The sequence below is a fragment of the Arvicanthis niloticus genome, chromosome 30, assembly GCF_011762505.2.
Source record: "Arvicanthis niloticus isolate mArvNil1 chromosome 30, mArvNil1.pat.X, whole genome shotgun sequence".
Classification (NCBI taxonomy): domain Eukaryota; kingdom Metazoa; phylum Chordata; class Mammalia; order Rodentia; family Muridae; genus Arvicanthis; species Arvicanthis niloticus.
Window position 1 is genome coordinate 12,104,875 of NC_133438.1, and position 27,457 is coordinate 12,132,331.

General features: G+C 36.7%; 1 protein-coding gene and 1 pseudogene across 3 annotated transcripts in view; both read left to right on the forward strand.

The window, feature by feature from the left end:
- The window catches only part of Nkain2 (sodium/potassium transporting ATPase interacting 2), a 978,239-nt gene that overhangs the window by 285,149 nt on the left and 665,633 nt on the right, over positions 1-27,457 (forward strand). The window lies entirely within an intron of this gene.
- On the forward strand, positions 19,227-19,724 carry LOC143440693 (transcription factor BTF3 homolog 4 pseudogene; annotated as a pseudogene).

A 27,457-nucleotide genomic window follows, 5' to 3' on the forward strand; every position in this document is an offset into this window, starting at 1 on the left:
ATCCCTCTAGCCCAGGCAATGCCCAAGAGGTTTCACCTCTTACATGGCAGCAGCCAACACTCCTTATAGTCAAAGAATGAATTGGTTTGCCCTGAAGAAGGACAGACAGAGCACACTAAAGCCTTTATTAAGAGAAGATTCTGATTCATAGTGTAAACTACATAAACATTTGTAGGGCTTCATTTACTAATAAAGTGAGTCACACATGCCTTATAATATTAACAAAGTATCACAAATTCCTAAAGTATTGGAAAATTGTTGATGTATCTAATTAACACAAGGAACAGTTTTCTGTGCTGACTTTACTTCTCAGAGTGGCCTTCTGTGTTCTGTGAGAGTTCTCCACAGAGCATCCTGTTTCTCCCAGCAGCTGGGGGCCACACTAAATGATCTTCCAGAGAGCCTACGCTTTAATCTTTCCACAATAGGTACTGGAGTGCCTACGTTTTGTAAATTAGAGTCATTATGGTTACCTATATTACTTGTATTTTCAAGTGCCTCTCCATCCAATTTCCTCTGTACACCCTTTTACAGAAACCATCTGATGCCTGTGATTTTCTTTCTGCTACCCAGATAAAGATGTAGAGGTTTTGTTGGAAGGAGACAAAAGTTGGGATCCTAATTCAACAAAAGAAAAATGAAACTGTGGTACTTTTGAACATTCTACGAAATACAAAGTGATGGGAGTATTCAGGGGCCCTAGATTTGGTGATATATGAGAAAGACGTAAGAGTCAGGAGTTAGTTGGACACAGCATCTCAGCTATATATTTTTTCAAGGTTTAAATGATACCAGGCAACATCATCCAAGGGAAAGGTCCAGCCAGAACTAGGGAGCAGCTCCTCAGATCCCTATCTGGGGTGTCCTGTGAAATGTGGCCTCTCCACTTCTTCAAGCCATAAACCCTAACATTTGTAAATAGTGCTCACTAGAAAGGCAAGTAGGTGGCACAGGAGTTAAAAGCACTGTGGAAGCCTACAGACCTGAGTTCTACTCACCAGCATCTCTGGTCAGTACTGTGGAGGCAAGACAGTAGGATTTCTGCCTGGGTTGTCCTTGTTAACCTAAGTAGAACAGCAATTCTTGGGTTCAGAACACTTTCTCGTGTGATTAAAATGGAAAGCTGATAGAAGATGACACCTGATGTCTTCCTCTGGTCTCTGCCATTTATAGGACATTGAGATTGCATTAATATATTTAAATATTAAAGAACAAAGAAAATAATTATAATTAAAGTTAATTAAAGAGTTAATATAACATCACAATTAGTCCCCCAGTAGGGGCTATTTAACTGTTTTGAATTAAAAATTGAGGTATATTAATATCAGTATTGAAAATTTATTGCTTTCTTTACAATGTTTATTATTATCTTTAATTCGTTAAGCCTCTTAGAAAACTTTGAGACAGTCAAATTTAGCTTAACTAGTAGATTTAGAAATAACTAAAACAAGCTAATAGTAGTTGTGCTACACATAGGGACTGCCGATTGAAAGGCTACGTAGATTTCCATATGTCTTTTTAAAGGAACCACTTGTTTCCTCTTTGTCTTTTGAATAAGTAATCAATACACATGATTCATGTTTGTGCATGTTAGCATTGTATCTTAATTGATACTAGTTATGTTAATGGCTACTATCTTAGTTGATACTAGTTAGAGTTAAATTATTCTTCTTCTGAGATATCACTGAAACCTGTTGATAAGGCAGACTTGTTGACTTTGTTGTTTTAATGGGAAAATTCATTGAAGTTCCTGCTGTCTTTTCATTTATAGAGGCTCATTTCATTATGCAGGTCTCAGTATCTGGCAAGCTTGTGCCACTCCACGGCACAGTATCTGGCTTTATGCAGACATGCTCTATGAAAGTTTAGGGAGTTATGAAACTGCTGCTCTTGATATGTGGGAAATGTGCACACCTATGTGTTTCTATGTACATTCATATATGCCAAGATGGAAGAGAGTAGATTGGCAATATATTGATCATGCACCCACAGTCACACTCTATAGAGGCTTAAACTGAAACCATTTGATATCTGTAACTCCTGCCATGTGCTATCAACAGATATTGCAAAGCATACAATCTTATCAAGCCTCATGATTATACTTTCTTTTTAAGGGTGCATTGTGAGGTGCAATAACTGAGGAGAAAGTTGGAGGAAGATTCACAATGTCAAGAATGATACCCACGAGAAAAAGTACTGAAGGGGACAGTCAGGTCTTCAAATGTCTGAGCTGGAGATAGCCGTACAATTAGTGGGTAATAAGCTGCCTGCCTCAAGAGGAGTGGAGGAGGGAGGTTAAGTGATTGATAGCCCCCAGGGCTCTCTTTATTTGTGTTTGCTGCAACCATTTTCTCTGGTGGCATCAATAATAATTGAATTGAAGGTCTTGATAGGCCATTTATGAACAGTTTAGGACACAAAAGGCAAGAGAATGTGGAGGGAAATGATTTTCTGAACCTCCTATGTGCTGCACTACAGGGGATTGTTCCGGTGCTGTCAAGTATTCAAATGGTAAGTGCTGGACCCTATGTGTCCAATTTTTCCTTCCCAACCCCAAGAAGGAGCTCTTCCTCCTGTAAATGATGGTATGTAAATCTTTCCTTCCAAGTTATCCCTTATTGGCTAATAAAGATGCCTATACCCTGGGTTGGGCAGAAGAGAGGGGCAGAGAGAAGTTCCCTGGGCTTTGTGGTCTCAAAAAGGAACTACAAGAAGGGAGGGAGGGGAGAGAAAAGGAAGTAGCCATGGGGAAAGTGGATCTTGAGTGCAAGGCCATGAGGGCTGGCTTGATGGAGTAGGAGTTGCCCAGGCAGAACATGGCAAGTAATATCTTGGGTATCACCCCAGGTAAGTAGACACAATACCATAGAGGGTTGATACCTCCCTAGCTCTAATACTTTTAAACTTATTATAAATCTAAAGGTTTCTGTGTCTTTCATCTGGGAACAATATGATCTGGAGTGGAGTAGGAATCCCTAATTGATATTTAAAGAAACAAGGGGATGTAGTAACTCCCTGGAATGATATTAACTATCACACTGCACATGGAGGGGCTGAAGTGTGAAGTGGTTCACTGAGTGGAGTTGATGTCTGTAATATTGATAGAAAATGATTTTCCCTTTATCAGAGTTTCTCAAAATGCATGAATTCTATGGAATTATCCTTATTGTTAAAGTAGTTGCTTGAATTAGTGACCAGTGAAACTGAGCCTTACATGTTTAGGGTTAAATCCTGGAAAATCTCAGAAAGTTTTACCAGCACAAGTTGGTAGTCAAAGGATTTAGTCACACTAAATTTCTACTGGCTGCCAGCTTTGTGATCTTTCCTGGGTTTCCTTCACCTTACCCACTATTTTCTCCTCACAAATAGTGGATTAAAACTTTTCAGTTTTAATCAGTTTTTGCATGTGAGGATAAAAGTGAATAAGTGTTGTACAATTACACTATAGTTATTTCCTATATGAATGAATATAAAATACTTTCCATATAGCATTCATAGCAAATACTAAATTTCAGTAATTGTCAAACTTATTTATCGAGTTAAATATACTTGAAACTTCCTTTCTAACCTTCTGATATTCATTCTGAGTATCAGTCACTGATATGGGCTGAAATACTGTTAGGAGTCTTCGTCATAGCTACAGTACATTAGGGTGTTTTCTAGATTAGCATGCAAATAAACACTTCCCCATGTATAACTAGTGGCTTTGTGAATCTTTAAACAATTAGATGGTTTCTCTGTATCAAATATGCATTTCTTTTTGTAATGTTTTCATTTGCATACTTTATTCTTCCTCTATTCAAATGTATATAAGCCGTCATTAGTTAAGACACAAACAGACTTAATTAAAAGTTAGATGAGCCATTTTCATTTAATGAACTCATCTACCTTTTAATTAAGTCTGTTTGTTTGTTTATTTGTTTGTTATACTGTGGCTCATTAAATGGAAATGGCACCCAAACTTCTCCGGATTCTTTACTCTGTGCCTTCCCCAGCATTCTGCTCCTGCATCCATCACAGCGCCCTGCTGACTGGCTTTCTTTGAAACAAATTATATATTGGTGATTTCTTAGGTCTCTGCAGGGTCTGTGATCAGCAAGGTAGTGTCAGTGTGGGCTCCATGCTAGAATGATAAACACCTTTTGTAGCTTTCTGAACTGAACCCGATTACCCACTTTGGAAAGCACTAAAGTGGGGAGAAACTTTAAATTCTGTACTTTTAGCAAATAAAGTAAGAACAGCTCAGGAAAATTCTTTATAGAAAATCCATGGTGAGTTTCTATTAAAGTGGGCTCAGAAAACATTTAGCCACCCAAGAGGTGAGCAAGATGGCTGGCTGGCGCGTATACCTCCTGGAGTTTCCATGTCTGCTCTCTGGTGATCTGTGCATGTGAACACACCTTATAAAAGACAGGAGGTGACAATGTTTTACCACTAAATGTCCTAGTAGTGGGTTGCCATTCTGAATTCTGCTTTTTGAGGTTCAACAAATAATGATTGCATGAATCAAACCTTGTCCTCAGAAAATATAATGGAAGGATCTAGATAACAGACTTGAGAAAGGGAACTTTTACTTCTCAGGACCCCAAAAGAGTCAAACTGAGATTGGGGGCCAGTGGCAGCCTGTGACAGAAATGTGAGGCAGGGCTGAGCACCCGAATTCCCAGGAAGTTTGCAATGCTGGGGTCTTATCTCAGACAGCCTTGGCTTGTGTTCTTTCTCATCTCTCCTGTAAACTGAAGATATCTGAGACCTACAGTAGGTATTTGCTAAGTCCTTCCTGATCTCATTCTAAAAGCAGTCTCTAGGGAGGGGCTTCATCAGTTGGTCTTTTGGAATTCCCTCTAGCTCTTTTGAGTTAAAGACATGTGTGTTCTACTTTCAAGGTAATACCTTCTCCACGATATAAAGTGTGAAGATGAGGCTGTTGCTATTGCCTTTGTTATAATCTTCAAATAACTATTAAGTTATTCTCATTAAGTTCATATTAGGTCAAAAGTAGTAAAAATGAAAGTGAAGTAGGAAAATCAACAAAATAATTAGTACGTTGATTGTATACCCTCTGTTGATTGAATCTAGCTATATGTACAAACATGTAACTGCTAAGAAAAATGCTTGCTATACTTTGTAATAAATATTCTCTATACTTTTCCTCTTTCTTTCTTTCTTTCTTTCTTTCTTTCTTTCTTTCTTTCTTTCTTTCTTTCTTTTCTTTCTTTCTTCCCTTTCCTCCCCTCATTCTCTGATAATTCTTGATAGACAACTTAACAGGATCTAGAAATCATCAAGTAAACATGCCTCTTGACCTGTGTATGAGGAATTTTCTACCCTTGATAAGTTGAGGTGGTAAGACATCTCCTAACTGTTGGCAACCTAATTTCATGGTTGGGGTAGGGAATCCTGGACTTAGTTAAAATGAGAAGTCAAGTAGAACACCAGCATTCATATTGTTTCAGACTACGTACCATATGATCTGTGGCCTCAATGCCTGCCATGATATTCCTGTTGGAACTGATTCTACCTCAGAACTGGGAGCCAAATAAGTTCTTCCATAAGTTACTTCTGTTGGGTCTTTTCTCACAGTAGACACAAATCACGTCTTGTTCTTCCTTTCTTCCCTGTGGTTCTTTCTACTCTGCCTCTATCTCCTTTTTTTTTACCTCCATTCCTCATTTCCTCTCTTCCCTTTTTTGATATCAAGCTCAAAGTCTGGTACATGCTAAGTTTGCATGTCTGCCTCAGTGCTATACCCTAGCCCCACTTTGTATTAATATTTCATCTAATACATTGCTAATTTGGAAGACATTTAGAAGAAATCAAGAGCTATGATAGAGTAAATTGTTAGTAATTAATCAAAATGAACCTGTATAAGTTTAATTATTATAGTAATGTTTAATTTTACCACAGTTGTTTTCAAAGATTCACTTATCACAGATGCAAAATCATACAGGAGACATAAAATAAGTTTGTAAACCGTAATAAACATATTGATCTGGTATTGTAATATCTGTATTCCATACTAAGTGTCAAATACACAATCTTTGTCATATTACTACTCAATTATTGTCATTCCTAGAAATCTCTATTGAGCATATTTACCAAAATAAGTATAAGAAAAAAAGAGATTATAGTTCTATAAGATAATTAGATCAGCTTTATATATGATTGATAAAATAAAGCAAGCAATTTTTAAAGTTTATATTAATAGCTTACCAAAATACTCATATTTAATTGGCTTTGATTTTGCATGAAATGTTGCTTTTTTTTTATATGATGTATGTTTCCATTATTTTGTTGAATTGAATGGTGATATCTTTAAAGAGCATAAATAAAATCCTTATATATTGAACTTTGTAATTATCCATAGATTCTGTTTATATTTCCCAGATATGTTTTTAAAAACAAACTCAGTGGGAACACAAGAGGACTTGACCATATTTTACTTTTAAAAAGTTTTTTGTTTGAGTAAAATATACTATAATTTTATAAGCTTATGTTGAATCATCTAGTGGATTAATATAGAGTATCTAAGCTCACAGATAGAGAGGAGTCTAGAATAGCTGTCCTATGAGAGGCTTCACCCAGCAGCTGACTCAGGCAGATGCAGACACCCTGCCAAACAGTGGATGGAGCTTGGGGACTCTATGGAAGAATAGGAGGAAGGATTGCAGACCCCAAACTGGATATGAAATGAACTCCAGAGGAAAACCAACAGAGTCAACTAACCTGGACCCTTGGGGCTCTCAGAGACTGAACCACCAACCAGAGAACATACACAGGCTGCACCTAAACCTCCCTGCACATATATAACAGATGTATAGTTTTGTCTTCATGTGAGTTCCAAACTGGAGCAGAGGCTATCCTAAAGGCTGTTGCTGGCTTGTGGGATATGTTCCTTTAGCTGGGTTGCCGTGTCAGGCCTCAGTGGGAGAGGATATGCCTAGTCTCATAGAAACTTGATGTAGCAGGGTGGGGAGGGGGGACACCCAGTGGGCCCCCATCTACTCAGAGGAGGAGAGAGGGAGATGGGGCCAGGATTGTGAGAGGGAGTGAACAGGAGGGAGACAGCGAGTAGCATGTAAAGTGAATAAGTAAAATAATGATAATGATAATAATAATATAGTTTTTTAGTTTGTGTAATATATACTATAATCTAATAAACTTATATTGAATCATCTAGTGGGTATAATATAGAGTAAAAATAAAATTTACCATGATGATTATTGAAAATAATGAATATCAAAGCTCTGACATTTTAAGGCTAATTTAGATTATGAAATTGAGCCAGAATTTATATTAGTTGATCCAGTTTAAACTTGTTCTGTTTATTAGTTCTGTTCTTCCTATTTGAGTCCAAAATTACATTAAAATCAGATCACAAGTTTCTATCGAAATTTGTCTTACTATTCACAATTAAAGAAATTATGCAGAGCTAAATTTGCTTATCGTCTTTTGAGCAACAGGAACTTACATGAGCACAGATGGAGGCAGAAACTGGCTACCAGATTAAATTTCCTATACCTGGAGTTAAATGGAGTTAGTGATTTTTCGGTTATCTCATACTCAAGTTTGAATAATTATGAGAACATTCCTTTCCAAAAGACGGAAAACAGTAAGAATGGATTACGGAAATTAACTCCTGTAACTTTAGATACTTATTATTTCTCATACCTTAGGCCCAAATAGCTTATTTCCCTGTCAAAATTGCTTAGGTAGTATTATTCTTATATTTTTCATAATACCTGAGAGACTCGAAAATGTTTATTTTATGGGCTGTCTCATCTCATCCAGTGTATTCTGTGAGGAAATGAATGAGCACTCTACCCACTTACAGAAATCAGGAGACAGATATCAAATATGAATTGGCATAGTTAGAAATGAAGTCAAAGTAATTGTGCTGTAATCATACAAGATGATTTTTGGTTGTTAGAGAAAGTTTGCTTGAGGAGAATGGGGAAGAATTTACAAAGATTGTCTTCCATCCACACGGAACAAAACAATTTTTTTTTTAAATTGCTATGCTTAAAATTTTGCTAATCTTGCTAAGCGTCTCCAACAAGAAGCGAAGCATGGCAGGAAAATGCAGCATAATATTCTTTCAAGGATTTTAAAATTTGTTACAGGGTAGCTCACACCAGGTTTATACTTGTGAATTTCTGCATGTATTTTGTAAGAAAATTGCTAATGCTGTAAATGGGGTATTTTGTAGGGAGAAGCTGACATGTATTATAGGAAAGCAAACACAGAAGATTTTGTCTCATTAAAACCCATTATGATTACATTTCAGGAAAGTATTTTATGCTTGTCAGTTGGGATTCACATCTCTGTGGCAGTGAGGATTTTTTTCCAGGGAAAGTAGTGAACTACAAATCTACAAATTTCCCACAGATGTATTTCTGAAGGATTATGAGACGTATAACTTCCATGAAATTGAAATGAAATGCCCCAGATTTTGATATTTAACAAAAATATATTGAAATAGAGTCATGGGCTACTATTATCAGATATTATGGGCAGAGAATCTGTCTCTATTGGAGTTCTTAGTGAGAAAGTAAGTAAACTTGAAAAATATTTAAGGAGTGACCTTCTTCATTGGCAGACAAAGACCCATGCTCAATTCCCAGATCTGGGTTGTCTGGCTTGGTTTTCTGGTCATGTGGAAAATTCTTATTGGCTTCCATTTCTTCATGTACAAACTAAAGATAATATTATTTCATGTGTATCTCAAATGAAGTATACTAAAATGTTTGTGCAAAAATCATAAATTGAGGAACAATTTAGGGCCAGGAAACATTTTAAATATTTGTGGAAAGAGAGCAAGAATCTCTCCCATCCTTGAAATTTTCTATGTTTAAAACTCTATAAATTAGCTCTTCTTTGTGTTTAATAAATAATAATTTTGGAATGAGGATTTAAAAGAGCTTATCAATTCTACTCTTAATTATCAGGAGAGGAAGTTATTTCAAAAACTCATTTGTCAGCAAGTTAATTTTGTCCGAGGTTCATATACAAAGTTAAAGTCACTGCCATCTCCATCCTTGTTGATCTGTATTCATTCAGCAGACTCAGTGCTATTGTTTCTGAAATGTAAAATGAATATCATATCTCAACACTTTTATCTATGGTGATTTGCATTCTTATAGGCCATTAGTGTTATATGGATCACTACAAACTTAACGAAAAAAATACTCTCAGGAGGCTCACATTGGACACAATTACTAGCTATTCTAAATACTCCCACTATTGTACTAGATATTTCCTTAGCCCTTTCTGGTACTTGTTTATGCAAAAGATTATGATGAGACAATGAACTGAAGTTCACATGTAAAATATAATTAAACACTTTTTGGTAAAGTCATTTCATTGTATCACAGAGGTAAGTTTCAGTGTCAGGGTTACTTTCTGGCTCTGTAACGCTGGAATGGTGCCCTGATTTTCTGAAGAAACCAGTGTTATACAGCAAATTGATAGTGACAAATCAACTGGTTTAAAATATAGTCTAATCAGCATATCAAGAACTTTATGCATGAGTACCAAATTTATATCATTTCCTATTCCCTCTGCCACTTCCAACTCTTCTTGTATGCCTCTCAACTCTCCTCATGCTCCCTATCCAATGCCATCTAAATCCTCTTTAAATGAACTGATTCGAAAACAAACCAATTAATATGCCTAGGACCCATCTCTGGTGATGTGAAGGAGGCACTAATTCATGCGCTCATTGTAGAATAGTGAACTTTTCCAAATGATTTAAATAAAAGCTGAGAATGCAATTTGCTTACATTTAATCTCAGCACTTGAAAGATCTAGGGAGGAGAATCAAAAGCTTCAGGCTAGTCTAAAAGCAAGTTAAATACCATGGTAATCTCTAAGGCTATAGAGTAAAACCAGGATATTCCCACACATTTCCAGTTCCTTGTGCCTTTATTCCATTTCCCAGTGGCTTTTATAAAGAATCTCTCTCTCTTTTTAATTTTGCTTCTCACTGGCTTTCTTTCTCTTATCTTTTTGGGATGCCATCACCTTTCCTTCCTCCTTCTGGTCCTCCTGATCTGCTTGTTGTCCTTGTCCTAGACATTGTCCACATTGTCTTCCTTGTCCTCTTCATCTAATCCTCCTGGTTTGCCTTATTTTCCTCCAACAGAGTATGTTGCTTGGGCTTTTTGTATACGTCTGGTATCAATAGGTAATCCAAAGCAAGCCTTCCAAGTGTTTACAAGTGTATGCTGGCTCGGTGTCTGTCTAGATTGCCTTTCTTTCTCCTTCCCCATACAAGCAAATCAAGACACAAAGCTGATGCAGAGATGTCAAAGTGTCCATGAATATTTGGAAATCCATCAATGTAATCCACTATATAAACAAACTCAAAGAAAAAAAACCCACAGGATCATCTCACTAGATGCTGAGAAAGCATCTGACAAAATTCAACATCCCTTCATGTTAAAAGTCTTGGAAAGATCAGGAATTCAAGGCCCATACCTAAACACAGTAAAAGCAATATACAGAAAACCAGTAGCCAACATCAAACTAAATGGAGAGAAACTTGAAGCAATCCCACTAAGATCAGGGACTAGACAAGGCTGCCCACTCTCACCCTACCTATTCAATATAGTACTGGAAGTCCTAGCCAAAGCAATTAGACAACAAAAGAAAGTCAAAGGGATACAAATAGAAAAGAAAGAAGTCAAAATTTCAGTTTTTGCAGATGGTATGATAGTATTTAAGTGACCCTAAAATTTCCACCAGAGAACTCCTAAACCTGATGAACAACTTCAGAAAAGTGGCTGGATATAAAACCAACTCAAACAAATCTGTAGCCTTCCTATACTCAAAGGATAAACAGGCTGAGAAAGAAATTATGGAAATGACACCCTTCACAAGAGTCACAAATAACATAAAATACTTTGGTGTGAGTCTAACCAAGCAAGTAAAATATTGGGACGACAAGAACTTCAAGTCTCTGAAGAAAGAAATCGAAGATCTCAGAAGATGCAAAGATCTCCTATGCTCATGGATTGGCAGGATTATTAGAGCAAAAATGGCCATCTTGCCAAAAACAATCTACAGATTCAATACAATCCGCATCACATAGAGTAAATTTGGAAAATGATCATTGTAACAAAATGTGTCATGTCCAAGGTCTCTCTTCTTAAACAACTTGTAAAACACACACACACACACACACACACACACACACACACACACACACACTGCCTAGTGTATGTTTTGTGCATTTATATCATGTTAGCTGCCTTCTCTCCATCTTTTTAATTTTTTGTTTTATTGAAAAAAGATTTAAAAAAAATCAATCATCCCATTTGTTTACATCTCAAATGATAGCCACTTCCTGGTTACCCCTCTACCAAATCCCTAACCCACATCCACCATACCCCCTTCCCTTTGCCTATATGAGGGTGCCCCCCACCCACATATCGTCTCCAGACCCACAGCTCCTGGATCTCCCTACACTGGGGCATCAAACCTCCCCAGGACCAAGGGCCTCCCCTCTCACTGTTGTCAGACAAGGCCATCCTCTGCTACATATGTATCTGAAGCTGTGGATCCCTCCCTGTACACTCCTTGGTTGGTGATCTTGTCTCTGGGAGAACTGGGTGGTCAGGAAAGCCTATGTTGTTCTTCCAATGGGGTTTCAGTCCCACTCCACTCTTCCAGTCCTTGTACCAGCTCCTCCCACCAGGTTCCCTGAGCTGAATCTTACGGTTGGCTCCAAGCATCCACAATCTGCATTGGTCAGTTGAAGCTCAGATCTCCCAAGGAACTGCCACACCAGCATCTTGTCTGAAAATAGATTATTAATCACACAATATATCCTCTCTCTACTCCTCCAAGTACCTTCCTAACTCCTCTACCCCCTCTTGTAATCCACTCTCTTTCTGCGTCTCATTAAAATAGAACAGGCTTCTAAGAGATAAAAACCAAGCATGAAAAAAATAAAATATTGTAAGCTGAAGCAAAAACTATCATATAAAGTTGGACATTGCAATACAAGAATAGGAGAAGAGTCCCAAGACCAGGCACAAGAGTCAGAAACTCACTCCTTATACTTGTCAGGAGTTTCGTAAGAATATGAAGCTAATAACAGTAATAAATAGACAGAGGACAGGATAGAGACCTGTGTAGGCCCTTGTGTGCTGCGTAAGCGTCCATGAGCACATATGTGCCTTGCCTTGTCTAGTTGATTCAGAGGGCCTCCATCACTTCTGGCCTTTACACTCTTTCAGTCTCCTTTTCTGTGGGATTCTCTGGGGTGTGAGGGGAGGAATTTGATCCCATTAGACTCTCTCCACATAATATTTGACTGTGCTCCTCTGTATCTGTTCCTATTTGCTGCTAGGGGAAGCCTCTGTAATGATGACTGGATCACGTACTCCTCTATGAGTATAGTAGAATACCTTTAGGAGTCATGTTTAAATTGAAATGTATTTTTATACAGGTACTGCTTGGATTTACCCAAGGTCTCTGGGCTATCAAGTCCTTGGTTCTTGCTCACCCAAGTGGTGTAGTGTGTGGGTTTTATCTTACAGAGTGGGCCTTAAGTCAAATCAAATATTGGTTGGCTATTCCCACAACTTTTGTATTACATTGCCCTAGCATATTTTGCAGACAGGACAGATTCTAGGTAAAAGGTTTAGAGATTGGATTGGTATCCATCTTTCGATTTTCAGTAGCCTGAAAACTACCTTCTAGCATCACCAAACAAACTAGAATGTAGGGGTGGGGGAAGTTTCATGTAGGCCCCAGCTCTAGTTCTCTGTGTTCAATGAATTGAGTGGGGATTGTCCTCAGCATTGCCAAGCCTTCCACTCAGTCTCTGCACATTATGAGTTTGTAGAAAGCAACCCTTTGTTTTAGTAAGATCCTGGGTTGGTTGATAATTTCAATGGGATGCCCTTGGCTAACAACTCAATTGAATTCAACCTGGTACATCACCTGGTAACAATAAATGGCCAGTTGATACTCTATATTTCTCTTTACCTGGAGTTCTCATTGGAATCATCTTCAAACATTTCAGAAAGTTTCCACTGCTCTTAGTTTCCACATCAATTCCCATAGCCTCCTAATTCATGACCGCTCTTCCTCCACCCCATTTCCCACCCCTACCTAATGGCTCTGCTCTCATTCCTACCTACCCTCAAATTGCCTATAAAATCTATTCTATTTCACTCTCCTAGGGAGATCCCTCTCCTCCACCAGACCTATTCTCTTTACCTAACTTCTCTGGGTCTATGAACTGTAGATTAGTTATCATTTACTCAATGGCTAAAACCCACTTATAAGATAATACACACCAACTTTATCTTTCTAATCTGGGGTTGCCCCACCCTGAATTTTTTTTTTTAGTTCTATCTATTTACCTGCAAACTTCATGATGTTATATTTTAAAATAGCTAAGTAATATACTACTGTGTAAATGTACCACATTTTCTTTATCCATTCTTCTATTGAAAGACATTTAGGTTGTTTCTAGGTTCTCATTATAAACAGAGCCGCAGTGAACAAATTTGAGCACCTGTCCTTATGGTAGGTTGTATCCTTTGGGTATATGCCCAAGAGTCATATAGCTGGGTCTTCAGGTAGATTGATTCTCAGTTTTTAAAGGAACTTCCATATTGATTTCTAAAATGTCTACAGAAGTTTGTACTTCCACCAGCAATGGAGGTCTCTTCTGCTTGCTCAACATCCCCACCGGCATGAACTGTCACTTGGGTTTTTAACCTTAGCCTTTTTGATTGGTATAAGATGAAATCTTGAAATACTTTTAATTTGCATTTCTCTAATGGCTAAGGATATTGAACATTTCTTTAAGTCCTTCTCAGCCATTTGAGATTCTTTTAAGGAGAATTCTGTTTAGACCTGAATCTCATGTTTTAAGTTGGTTTGTTAGGGTTTTTTTTTTTTTTTTTTTGGGGGGGGGGTATTTGTTTGTTTTTGCATATCCAGTTTCTTGAGTTCTTTATATATTTTGAATATTCATCCTTTATTGGATGTAGAGTTGGTAAAAATTGTTTCCAATTTTGTATGCTGACATTTTTCACAATTGATGTAGCCCTTTGCCTGATAGAAACTTATCAGTTTGGTGAGGTCCTGTTTATTAATTGTTGATCTCAGTGACTGTGCTACCCATATTTAATTCAAAAAGTCATCTCCTGTGCTAATACATTTCAGGCCATTCTCCTTTTTTCTTCTATCAGGTTCAGTGTATCTAGTTTTTGTTGATGCCTTTGATCCACTTGGACTTGAGTTTTATGCAGAGTGGATAAGTGTGTATCAAAGTTTCAGTGAGGCATAAGGAAAGAAATGAGAGGTTCTATAATCATAAAATATTCCTGCATCAGAATTTCAAATTTCAACTACAAATAGCAGGTGTGTGGTTTTGAGGTGGGACATAAACTTTCTGAGTTCAATCACTTGGACAATATGGTATAATAGTTTTTAGGAAGCAATAATGCCTACTGTCTGAACAACTAGTGAGTACTTATCTTTTCTAAGCGATGAGAAAGCTTTCATTCATTTGGCCAGACCACAGTGGTCAGATCACATGGTGATTGCTATTGTGCTGAAAACACAGAGTTTCAAATATTGAGACATTTTTGTACAATGATAGCTTCTTTTTTGACATTGGAGTTCCCTTGTTTTCACTTTTTTTTTATTGGATAATTTATTTATTTATTTATATTTAAAATGTTATCCTCTTTTCTGGTTTCCCTTCCAGAACCCCCTATCTCATCCTTCCTCCTCTTGCTTCTATGAGGGTGCTCACCTACCTGCCCACCCACTCCTGCCTCCCCCACCCTGTCATTCCCCTACACTGGGGCATGGAGCCTTTCCAGGAACAAGGGCCTCTCCCCGCCATTGATGTCCAACAAGGCCATCCTCTGCTACATATGCAGCTGGAGCCATGGGACTCTCCATGTATACTCTGGTTGCTGGGGCCACTATACATACAAACTTAGAGCAGCATTGACTGTGTGCACAAGATTATGCTTCCCCAAGATCAAACTAACCCAAATCCCAGCATAGATAGGATAGCATCTCAAAGATTACTATCTCTTACTGTGGAGCTGTTGACAAATGATGGTTTCTGAGACAGAGAGAGGGGGGGGGTGGAGAGAGAGACAGAGACAGAGACAGACTAGGTTTTGTTTTTTCAATTACATCCTAGTTTTACTCAGGTGCCAAGTTATGAGACTTTTTTTATTAGCTATAATACAGGCTACATATTCAGAAATCTATATAATTATCTTTTGGTCAGGATCTGCCCCTAATAACAATGCCTTCTTTTCAGCTCTGTGAAACCATATTAAGGTTATACTACTGCAGGGTTAGGTCATATGGCACTCATAAAATGCTCAGCATATTAGCATATTACTGGCACATACTCTGTGGTGAACTATTATTATATATGTATATACACACACACACACACTCACACACACACACACTGTTTGAATACACAGTGTATATTCCGTGGAGTTATAAGAAGAATTCAATGGGATTATTGAACACGCTGCTGGCACACAGGATTTTGTTGGTTAATGATAGTTATAAACCATTGTAAGATGAATAACTGTAAATTCTTCTGAGCATATGTATTTATATCCAAAATCATAAAAGTTTAATACCCTCAGTAGATCACATTCAAAACAACCCAGCATGCTCTCTGTTACTCCAGAGCGGAAGACTGCTGTCTGGTTTCCTTGGCCTAAATCTCCTCCTTCAGAATCATTGTTGTCACTGTCCCATTGACTAATACACTTAAGCAATTTTCCCAAGCAGATCTGCCAATCTAAAGGCTTTTGAATGTATTTAAGTGTTTACTTTGTCTTTCCTGTATGATCCACATCTTCCATCCCTTCTTATCTCAAACTCTTACCATCAGTCATCCCACAATCAGACAATTGATGGTTACTAACTTACGTTTACTTAAAACTCCATATTTTTGAATTTTCAATTTCCCCCACACTCATTTTCCTTAAAATCCACTTTATAATATATTTTTAACATGGTTTAATATTCATCACGTTTGTTTGCCATGTGACTCAGATGTTTCCAAGTGGTAGAAACTGACTCCATCTTTTTTCATCTTCTCACGGAACACATAATCGGCTGCATTCAAGTTACCTTCCAACAAAGCCCGTGAGAAGCCTGTGTTCTTAGTAGATGTCTTAACAATTCAAAAAGTTGAAATTCTAATTAGCCATATTCTGTGCCTTTCTCCAGGAGTGTTAAGTTAAGAAGATTATGTTTGTGATTGTCCTTATCTCCAAATCTAATTAGAACATACAGAGATGATCAGAGGTTTAGAGTGTATGTGATAAATTATTTTCTGTAAAATGTTTTAGTGATGAACATAGTTCATTGTCTTTACTGATCTCTTTTGTGTTTGTTTCTCTAAAGGAAATGCCTAGAGACGCATTATTTTCTGAAGTCCTTTCCTCTGGGGACATTCCAAATTAGCTTCTATGTCGCACTTCACACCCTGCCTCTAAATAATTGTCTTATTCAAGATTATGTCAGTGACATTTAGAGTGATGAAAGCAAGCTTAATTAACCTCTTTTTGTTCCTCTTTTGATTTTCATTTGGTGTGGTCTGATGATGATATTTAAATTTCCCTTCAGCTTTTTAAATCTTGAGTGTTTTAAATCAACTTATTTCTTCACGTGGAATGTGAATGATTCCTACAACCCTACATATTCTTGCTTTAACAGATTAAGCTACCAAGAACTTAAAAACTGAGAAAAAAATCACCTGAATAGAGCTGATCTCAGTAGATATAAAATTGTTAACCATTTACACATCATCAACCTCTATTCTCCTCACAGTTTTGGCTTGATTAAAGATTCCCCCCTACTGATTTTCTCTCTATTTAACCCACTTAAATTTGCATCATTTTGTTTTCTTTTATCATCTCGGCTTGAGGCTTCCTGCCAGTATGAATTCTTAAATCTTATAGCCCCTAATTCTCATCTGCTTAAATGTTATAAATGTATAGTTCTTAGCTGCAGGATTCCCTCTGGGAAATTTTAAATTTCACTTGAAGTTGTTGAGTTCCCCCTCCCTGACTAAATTCACTAATTCATGTTTGATTTAATATTTTTTTTCTGTCTATCCATCTGTCTGACCTCCTACTTCTCTGCATATCGCTTATCCATATGAAGAGAATGAACATATAACTCTAAGAACATATAGTCCCAGGTGAGAGGAATCTCTGTTTTCTGTAGCTATAGATTTTCTGTACCTTTTGTTGTAATCATGCTGCTGAGGTAGTCGAAATAAAGAGCAATGCAATAATTACAAGAATTAGCTCTAAACCCTTTCAGTATACTTCATATGCAGGATACATATTCCTAGCCATGTACCAGGAGTATATGCGTATCTTCTATTTTGTAAGATTATTATGACCATTAAATAATGTGGTAAGTATAAAATAACAAAAATAGTACCTGGGCTAGCTATAGTCAACCTCAGTGAAATGTTAGTTGGTATTATTATTGTTTTTGTTAACATGATGGAAGACATTGTTAGTATGCTACAGACATGGGTAGTTATAACTACATTGATGATACAGTATGAACACAACATTAAGTATACATGTTTAGATAATAAAAATGGTGCATTATTGCAGAATAGCTCTTACACAATAAATGTAACAAGACATCAGAGAACTTAGGCATTTAGTATTTATTATACATTTCTACTTATATATTGAAATTATTTGAGTTTTAGATTTTTGTCATTTGGTTTCTTTAAATATTTTGTATTTCTTACCAAATTCAGAAAGATATTTTTACAATGTGATGTACAAAGTTGAGGATGTTGATATATTCAATTGGTTTATGTTTCTTAGAAATACTGTCTGTATATTAGTTCCAAAACTAGTCAAAGAATACAAATCTATAGGAATGTATATGTTTCATATTCTCTTTTGCTCACTATCAAGAATAAGGATGGGAGATAGGCGGTATGGAAGATAGAAGATAAGGTTTTTTGCTTTGTTGGAATTTTAGCTTCAATAAGGAGGACCACTGGTGCTGGCATGCAAGCCAAGTCAGTCAAATGTGCTGGCTCCTGTTTTTTATCCTTTAGTTTTAAATCTTGCCACACTGTGATAGAAAAAAAAATGTATATATACCACATCAGTTTATCCTGACATATGTATGTGTGTATATATTACAATAATTAAAAATATAAAGTTTAGAAGCAAACAGACCTACTTGGATGCTTAAGACAAATATGCTGGTGTCTCCCATCTATAAACCCTGAACTTACTGGGAGGGGGCAGATAATCAGTACATGTCCCAGATCAGCCTGTGCTACATAGTGAGTTCTACACCAAATTTGTGTCACAGATGGTGATTCTTTCTAACAATCAACAGTGAAGAAACATTTTCATCTTCTCAGTCCTATGTCTAGATGTCCTGCTATGTTTATTATGTAAGAGCTATTCTGCAATAGTGCACTATTTTAATTATCTAAATATGTGTGCTTAAAGTTGTGTTCATACATTATTAATATAGTTATAACTAGTTCTATAAATTTCCACTCATTTATCTATGAAATTAAGCTATTAAAAACCATTTGATTAAATTTATTGGTTGGTGGCACTAAACATATTTAGACTCTTTAGGGGATCATCCTTGGTAATCATCATGGTTCAAAGTTGCTATACTGTATGTATGGTGTCAATTCATGTAAAAAGTCTGTGGAATTATGAATCACAGAATTTACCTGAAGAAGAATTTACCTGCTATATAAGTTTAAACGTTCCTGCTTCTCATATATGTTCACACTAACTGTCTTAGTTGCTGCTCTATTGTGGAAGGGAGACACGATGACCAAGACAACTTATAAGAGAAAACAATTAGTTGGAGACAGGCTTATAGTTACAGAGGGGAAGGAGTATAGTGGCAAGTAGAAAGACATGGTCCTGGAGAAATGGCTAAGAGCTGCACCACCTCTTAATCTGCTATGTATATCAAACCTCGCAATCCTTCCTAAAAGTTTCACTAACTGGGGACCAGGCGTTGAAACATATGACCCTGTGAGGGCCATTCTTCTTCAAAATGCAACACTGACATATTAATTTGACATTTTTTTTAGATATTAGAGGTTTCTTTGTTTCAAGTACATATTCATGAACAGAATGCATACAGGTGGTTAGATTTCTGTTTGGGATTCTGAAGACACCCAATTTACCAACAGCATGAATCAAGAAAAGTTAGCCAAACTTCAAGCTCAGGTCCAGACAGGTGGAAAGGGGACAGCTCGCAGGAAGAAGAAGGTGGTACATAGGACAGTTACGGCTGATGATAACAAGCTTCAGAGTTCACTAAAGAAACTGGCTGTGAACAATACAGCTGGTATTGAAGGGGTGAACACGATTAAAGACGGTGGAACAGTTTTTCATTCCAACAATCCCAGAGTCTAAACTTATCTCTACACTAACACCTTTGCAGTTACTGGTCATGCAGAAGCCAGACCAATCACAGAAATGCTTCCTGGAATATTAAGTCAGCTTGGTACAGACAGCTAATGAGCCTTAGAAAGTTACCTGAGCAGTTCCCACAACAAGAATTGGTTAGTAAAGCACCCAAGCCAGAAGACATTGATGAAGAGGATGGTGATGTTCCATGTCTTGTAGAAAATTTTGATGAAGCATCGAAAAATGAAGCTAACTAAAATCCTTTGGGTTTTGGAAGCTGGCATGGACTACATTTAACAGTCATCTCTGTTGTTCCAAAGCTTTATAGATATGGAGAACATCACCCTTTATTAATTCAGTAGTATAAATATTTTGTATATTAATGATGCTATTTGCTCAGCATTTCTCATCATTTGATTTTGCATTTTGCACTTCTTTCTAGGATCTGTCTTCCCAGGATCTATTCTTTTGGTCAAAATATGAAGTATTGGTACAGTTTGAGGGTGGTTTTTCTTTTTGGGGGGGAAACTTTTGGTTTCACATGTATGTATGTGGGTATGTGTGTACACAGTGGACAGCAGATTGGATAACAGTTATATCTATCCTATTCCTTCCCTCAATAGAAATAAAGCAAATCTTTACATTTGTTTCTTTTTTTTTTCCCTAACAAACACTGCACATATGTGATGAAAAGTGAGTATCTCTGATTTCAGAGCTGAGGAGATTCCGTCCGTTAGAAGTTTGGTGTTAATTTGTTGAATTAACTTCAATATTTTTATACATTTCTCTGGGTTGAAAACGTCCTGAAATATTTTGCCACAAGATTGCTGCCGGAGTCACAAGTCAGGCCCCTTTGGTGCAGCTACCTTAGACTCACTTCCCTAATCAGACCCATAAAAATGTCCTTTTTTTAGCTTTCTTCCTGGTGCCCTGCCTCCCTGTTTATTGGTCTTTAAATGGACTGGTCAGCCTTGGATAGTACTCTTCTCTTCTGCCTAGCTTGAGACAGAAGTTTTCCATATAGAATTGAGAGCGTGCCTAATTCTTTCTGTTCCTCACCTCGAGGAACAATGCCATCTTCAATCTTTTATTTCCCTTCACATTTATAGTTGGTAGAGTTTCAAACTGGCCTTGCTAGCATGTGCTTGCTAAGTAACTTTATACTCGGCTTATCCTGTTTCCTAGTTGTTCTTGTTAGCAAGTGCAGGAGTGCCTCTTTTTTTTTTCAGTAAGGTTGAAGCTGGGAATGTCCTTTTGACTGAAAACAACACATAGGCCATAGTATCTCCTAGCAGAAATAGGCATTCTCTGAAATTGCACTGGCTGCAGGAGAATTTCTTCAGGCACTTTCCTACTCTTGGGCTTGAACTTATCTCTGAGTAGATCTAATTGATTGTAGCTGCTCTTAACGCCCTCCTGCATGCTTAGAATAATGCTTGGGGGAACAGTGGTAAAACACAGTATTTATTTGTTTACCTTCTTTCAGAGAACTTGGAGGTAAGTTATGTTCATTCACTCAGGTTTTCCTCTTGCTGTTCTGACAAAAGCTTGTGTTTTGACATATAAGCATTTATTATAGCCAGTATTCTAGGATAAGGTTTAAACAATCTGTTGGGTTTTTTCTTGGCCCATCACCAAACTAACTGCAGCTTAACCTTGGGCATGCCAACTTTTGTTCAAGCTAGCTATCTTTCCTTAATACTTAGGATGCAAGACCAACAGTATATTGAGAGATCTGTAGACATGAAGGCAAATCTCCTGTGGTTTTTTTTTTTCATCCAAACATTTTCAATTTATTTTATAAATTTGTTAATTTTTCCTGTTATGTTTTATATAATATACGGGTGTAACAAAATAAATAGCAGTAATAAGATAACAGGACAAAAGAGGAGATTATTTCCTCTAGTGCTTCTGATAATTGTTATCTACAGTTCCTTCTTTTCTATTTCTCCTCTACTCTCCATACTCAAATAAATTCTCATGTAGTTATTGTTTAAACTAATCCCATCCATTGTTAGGTCAGTATCTGTAGCTGCTCTACTTACACCAGCATTTTGTTCCTCTGCCTGTCCAAAGGCACATATGATGAAGCAGAGAACGGCAGGCAATGCTGTAGATGAAAAGAGGGAGTATATCTAGAACTGAGAAATTGGTGTTCTGGTCCAGATCCTGTCATTATGTTGCCTTGTCTATCCACATGACCCAGCTACTGTAAATTTCATCATCGGTCCCGTAAGGTATTTCTGAGTGTAAACTTTGTTCTGTTCTTGCAGTTCTGTGAATCTCACTTGGGAATTCTCAAGAAGAGATTTTTGTCATTTGTTTGAGGATGTCGTTATTTTCACTAGTACTAATAAACTTTATATACATAAAAAATGCATACAAGTTAGAACTGAGACTGAGGTGCTCGTAGAATCCTGTAATGCATTCTGAGCCTCTATCATGCTTATTGCCATCATATTAACATTTTTGGACATCACTTGTATTATTAGCCACTCATTTTATATTACTATAACACACATATCATATATGCATATATGCATATAAATGTATAATTTGATACTATATATACAGATAGGTAGGTAGGTAGATAGATGGGTGATAGATGATAGATAGATAGATAGATATATAGATAGATAGATAGATGATAGATAGGTAGACAGTCTTTAACAATGCACATGTATACAGTTGGAGAGATAACTCAACGATTACAAGTATTTGCTTTCCTTACCAAGGATCCCAGTTCAGTTTCCAGCATTTATATGTTCTCACAACTACCCATAGGCAGGCACATGGTGCAATACATACATTCAGGTAAACATTAATATACACAAAATAAACAAATCAAAAACTAAAAATAGAATCTACATAGTTGGAATAAATGAGGCAGAATATAGATTTTCTTCTCAGAGTTGCCTAGTTTCAGAATACATATTCTAGTATGTATTCTAGCTCAATCATATTCATATTCTATATCGTTTTGATGGAAATAGCTGGCCTACATTTTTTTTTTAATACTGTATTGTACTTAGGTTCAGATACAACTCCTCAGGCTATCAACTTTATCAATATACATTAAATATCTCCCCAAGGAGTCCTTTTTAATATTTTATTGCTTTGTAATATAATAGGAAGTGATCACATTTTCCCTAAGCTAGTTTGCATTAAACATCACCCTTACTTGTTTCCCTGGGTACTGTTAACTTTACTGTTATAACAGCTGGACTAGCGGTTGAAAGTCAAATCTAAAGTTACAGTCTCTTTGTGTCCATGAATACATGCGATCAGGTGATACCATACAGGTAGGAAAACCTGGGCCTAGCGATCTCATTGCTGTAATTTGAGAGAATATCTCATTAACCCAGGGAAACTGGGAAGTTATTCCTCTGTGAACAAAAGCAAAAAGTAGAAAGCAAACTGGTAGGAAAGTATTGGAATGGCAGCAGCATTTAGTTTGTCCAGTAAATAATAGGTTCCAGATGAGCAAGTAATTACAACATCCATATTTGACTCTGCTTGATTGGAAACACTGAGGTGAAATATTACAACTCTGGGATTTTCATCACGCTTTCTGTAATTTGATACTGTATAACACAGGACTATATTGTTTGAATGTGAAATATCTCCCCAAAACTTCTTTATTTGAGTAATTGATCTCTAAGTGGTCGTGCTGTTTTGACAGCTTGTAGAAGATTAAGAAAGTGGAGCCTTACTTGAATTAGCTGCTCACTGGGTGAGCGCCTGAGATTATACACCCCAGCCCTGTGTCCCATCCATTCATCTATATACTCTGGGTACAAAGAAACTGGTTGCATCACATTCTACCTGCCATGGGTTCCTGGCCATAATAGACTGAATTCCTTCTTAAACTGTGAGCCAGTGTAAGCTTCCTCTTTTGTTTCTTTTGGTCTGGTATTTGATCACAGTAATGAGAAAAGTAACGAACCAAAGACATTTTAACATCATAAAAAATAATGGATAGCTTTTTAGTTCTCTGGCAGTTGACATCTGCCTGACTGTTCTGTGGCCTAATTAGAAAAGTTATTGCATTCCATAGTACGCTTTTGGAAATCATGATACGTGTTTTTTTTCTAATGATCGGTTCTATGGCAGCTCTCCAGGCCTGCTGATTCTGAGAGCTCTGTTTCTTATCCGTAGGTCCTAATTCTAAATTGCTTTTAGTTACTGTTTAACACTTTGCAGCTCTGTAGTTTGATTGTGTTGTTTCTGAAGTATTTCTGCTTCTCTGCTGTAAACTCATTTGTTCCTTAAGGTTTCTTCTATGGTCATCTTTGGCAGATGTGCTCACTGGACTATTGCAGTTATATCATAGAAATTACCTGGTGTGTGTTTTCTTTACAAAATCCTTAGCACAAGGCTACAGATCAATTCTTACTCATATTTTTCCTATGGGGAGTTATTTTTTTTTTATTAAAAAGGACTTAGGAAACAAGTTAAAATCCATTACCTTCGGTTTCTTGTACTTGGAAATGTACTAGAATTCAGAATTGCTGGATGAGATCAACAGTCTGACTAAGCCAGAATGATCAAGGAGTTTATAACCCTACATCTTGTACGCTGATGCCTAAATTACCTGTAGCTAGCTCTACAAAATGTCAGGGTACTCTCATATCACCATTTTTACTTGCAACAGGATCTCCCTTGATTGTCCTGGTGGCCACTAACTTGCTGCTGGAGGAAGCATGCCTTTCTCGTAGTGATCCCTCCAGAGTTCTGTAATTATAGGCATGCGCCGCCATGCTCAGCTAAATACCTTGTATTTCCTTTGTGGAATGAATATGCATTAAAATTAGAAAGTAAACTTTCTGTAAAAGAATCTAAACTAGTTTGAGTAGCTTTTGGGGTTCGGGAAGACCCCTGATCAGTTAACATTTCAGTGAAAAACTGATGTCTTGGATATATTCACCAGTGTCCCGTTCTGGCCAATGGATGGACTATATTCTTATGTTCTCTGAGTTAGTCATCTGGAAGTGATGGCTGATTAAATTGCTTCAGGAGTCACTGAGGGAGAATGGACCAAGGAGATTCTGCAAGTGTTATCTGGTAAAAGGAAAGACATGATTTTTTAGTAAAATACAGGATATCTGCATCCTGGCAAGATGACTGCTTAACCTTTTTGTTACATTTTTCATTCTTATAATGCAATTTAAGAATAAGGAAGCATAATTTTCTACATTAGTTACCAGACAATGGGAGGGAGATGCATGGAGAAAGATATCTGCATGATTTGAACTTGTGTATGATGAATTTCCATATTTCTTTCTAATATATACAATCAGTGTGTCCTGTGTGATTTTTCTTAATACTGAATAAAAATATAGTCTCCCATCTACTGTTTTTTTTTCAATAATATGTATTCTGTTATGATACAATGGCTTAGGTTAAATAATTTTAGGCATGTTTTTATATAAAAAAAAAAGTTGGTCAGAGACTAGTGATGTAGCTCAGTAGTTATAAATACAAGCTAACTCAGTTCCATTTCCCTGGATTATGGACAGCACAGATTCCTTTAGTTGTCCTCGGAAATCCACATAGGAGTTCTGATATGTGCTGCCTCCCAAAATGGGTATAATTTTACAAATTAAAAAAATGTTACTTTGAAAATATTGATTCAAATGGATTCTTTAGTATGATCAGAGAAGCTGAATCAACTTAAAATATATAAAAATGCATTGTTTTCTATTTTTTTTTACCCTTGATCATTGTATTTGAGAACACGCAGCTGGGTTCTTATAGGTTAAATATACAATTATTAAAGGTATATATCCACATATGTCTTGGTATGTTTCCTGTTACTGTGATAAAATAACAGACAAAGTAACTCAAGGAAGCAGTGATTTCACTTGGTTCACAGTTCAAGTTTATGCTCATTTAAGTCATGGCGGTAGGAAGGTCACAACAATGGGAGCTTAAGGTCATGTTACATCAGAGTCATGAAGCAGGGGTGACCCATATTTGGTTTTGGTTCACTTTCTATTTTCCTTCACTTCAGGACCCCATCCCAGAGTAGTGGTGTCACCCACATTTTGGGTGGTCTTCATGACTTAATTAAAATCCCTCAGAAATATTCAAAGAGGCTAACCTAACTGAGCTAATCTCTCACAGCTGTGTCCAGAGGAGTGCATCCTGGTTGGACCCAGACCCAACTAAACTGGAAATATTAACTACCACTTGCGTTTTAAACTATCCTATCACAACCTAAGTTGAAATGAATGTAAACCTGAATTTCTAGGAATCTAGAATATATTCCAATTTCATTTTAATTTTTAAACATAGAAAAAAACATGGATATTTGAACCTAAAATAAAGATTATTGATGAGATTTTACACTTTTATTGTTAGTAAAAAGATAATGGGTTGTTTTACATAATATATGGCATAGCCTCAGGAAGGGCTGTTTCTATAAATTTCAGTGTGAACTTAAAATATATATTATATTACTTTAACATGAAGACTACTTATGTTAGAATTTAAGCAACTTAATAATGGCCATTCAGTTTATAAATGTGAAAAATTACATCTGAATTCAGGTTGCCTGACCTTAAAGAACAGATTTTAAAATCATTGCACAACATTTCATCCAGATTGACAGAAACTCGAATAATATCTATAATACACTGGATTTGAAACACTACTTATTTTTAGATACCAATTTCATTATATTGACTAGCCTTTGAACGTATCTCTTTTAATAAATAATATAAGTGATGTTCATTGTTGCCTAAAAATTGGATTAATAGACCAGGACTGGTAAGCAAATGACTGTCCTACCAGCATGCTAGGGAGAGAGGCAGAGGCAAGAGAATTAGAATAATGTAGCAAGCCTCGCTTTGAGATTCTATCTCAAAAACTAAAGTAGAGGGTAGTGTTCAGTGGGGGGGGTGGAGGGGGGGAGAAAATGAAAGGCTTCATGAACAGAAATAATGGTGCTATAAAGAAACAAGATTCAGAGTATGATCATCCAAAGAAGAGCTGCCGGAAGATATTTGGTGAATTGGGACATAATATTAACAGTCACATATACATGGGTGGCAGCGTGAGAGTAATGTTACTGGTCAAGCATCTTCTGGCAAAGCCCAGGGATGCTGCCAGTTATGCTATAAGGCTTAGGGTAGCCATAAGTAGGGTAGCACATGTCAGTAGTGTCAAGGCTAAAAAACTGGGCTAATGTTTAGTGTTTAGGAAAGTCACAGTTTTTCTGGTGCTACTTTGTCCTCTGTTTCACTGGAAGATCAGTTGCTCCTAGCCTCCGGTTTTCTAGTATAGATTTATCTTGTAGAGAAGATATCTCCATTTTTAAAATCTTTATGCCTATGCCTGGATTTCAAATGATATGCAAGTTGAAGTGTTCGATCACATATTTAAATAAAACATGGTCCATTTCTTACAAGCTGACAAAGGCACTTAGAGCTTCCTCTAAAAATTTTCTTATCCTTAAGACACAAAAAGATGTTTGAGTGCTTCCTTTGAATTAGCAGGTGGTTAAGACTGTTATGTGGAACAAGTAATGAAGTTAGGAAATAATTTAAATATAAAAAGAACTCTATTAGTGAACTTTATGTGGAAGGAAAATGCTTGAAAAGATACTGTTCTTTAGAAAATTTAGTTTCATCATGTCTGAAAGGAAGATACAGATATGAGATTTACTCTTGCCACATATTGTAATTCCTATCACTGCAGTGTATTGAACTTTACAAAAATTTATGCAGTGTGCAAATGTTTACTGGAACCTAATAAACACACATTTCTAGTGTCTCCAGATATTCAGCACCAAATGCAGGGTGTAGTGAGTATTTGATATTAATATGAATCTGTAAACAGAGATACGATTACTTCTAAGATGCAATTGTTTGAATAATAATATGAAAGAAGGGGTTTTTTTTTTTCTATCACTTACATCGTACATTCAACTTAAAAAAGAAGGAATGAAAGCCTCATGCTGCTGCATGGGTACTTATACCAGAAGATGAGAATTTAGATTTGTTCTGAAT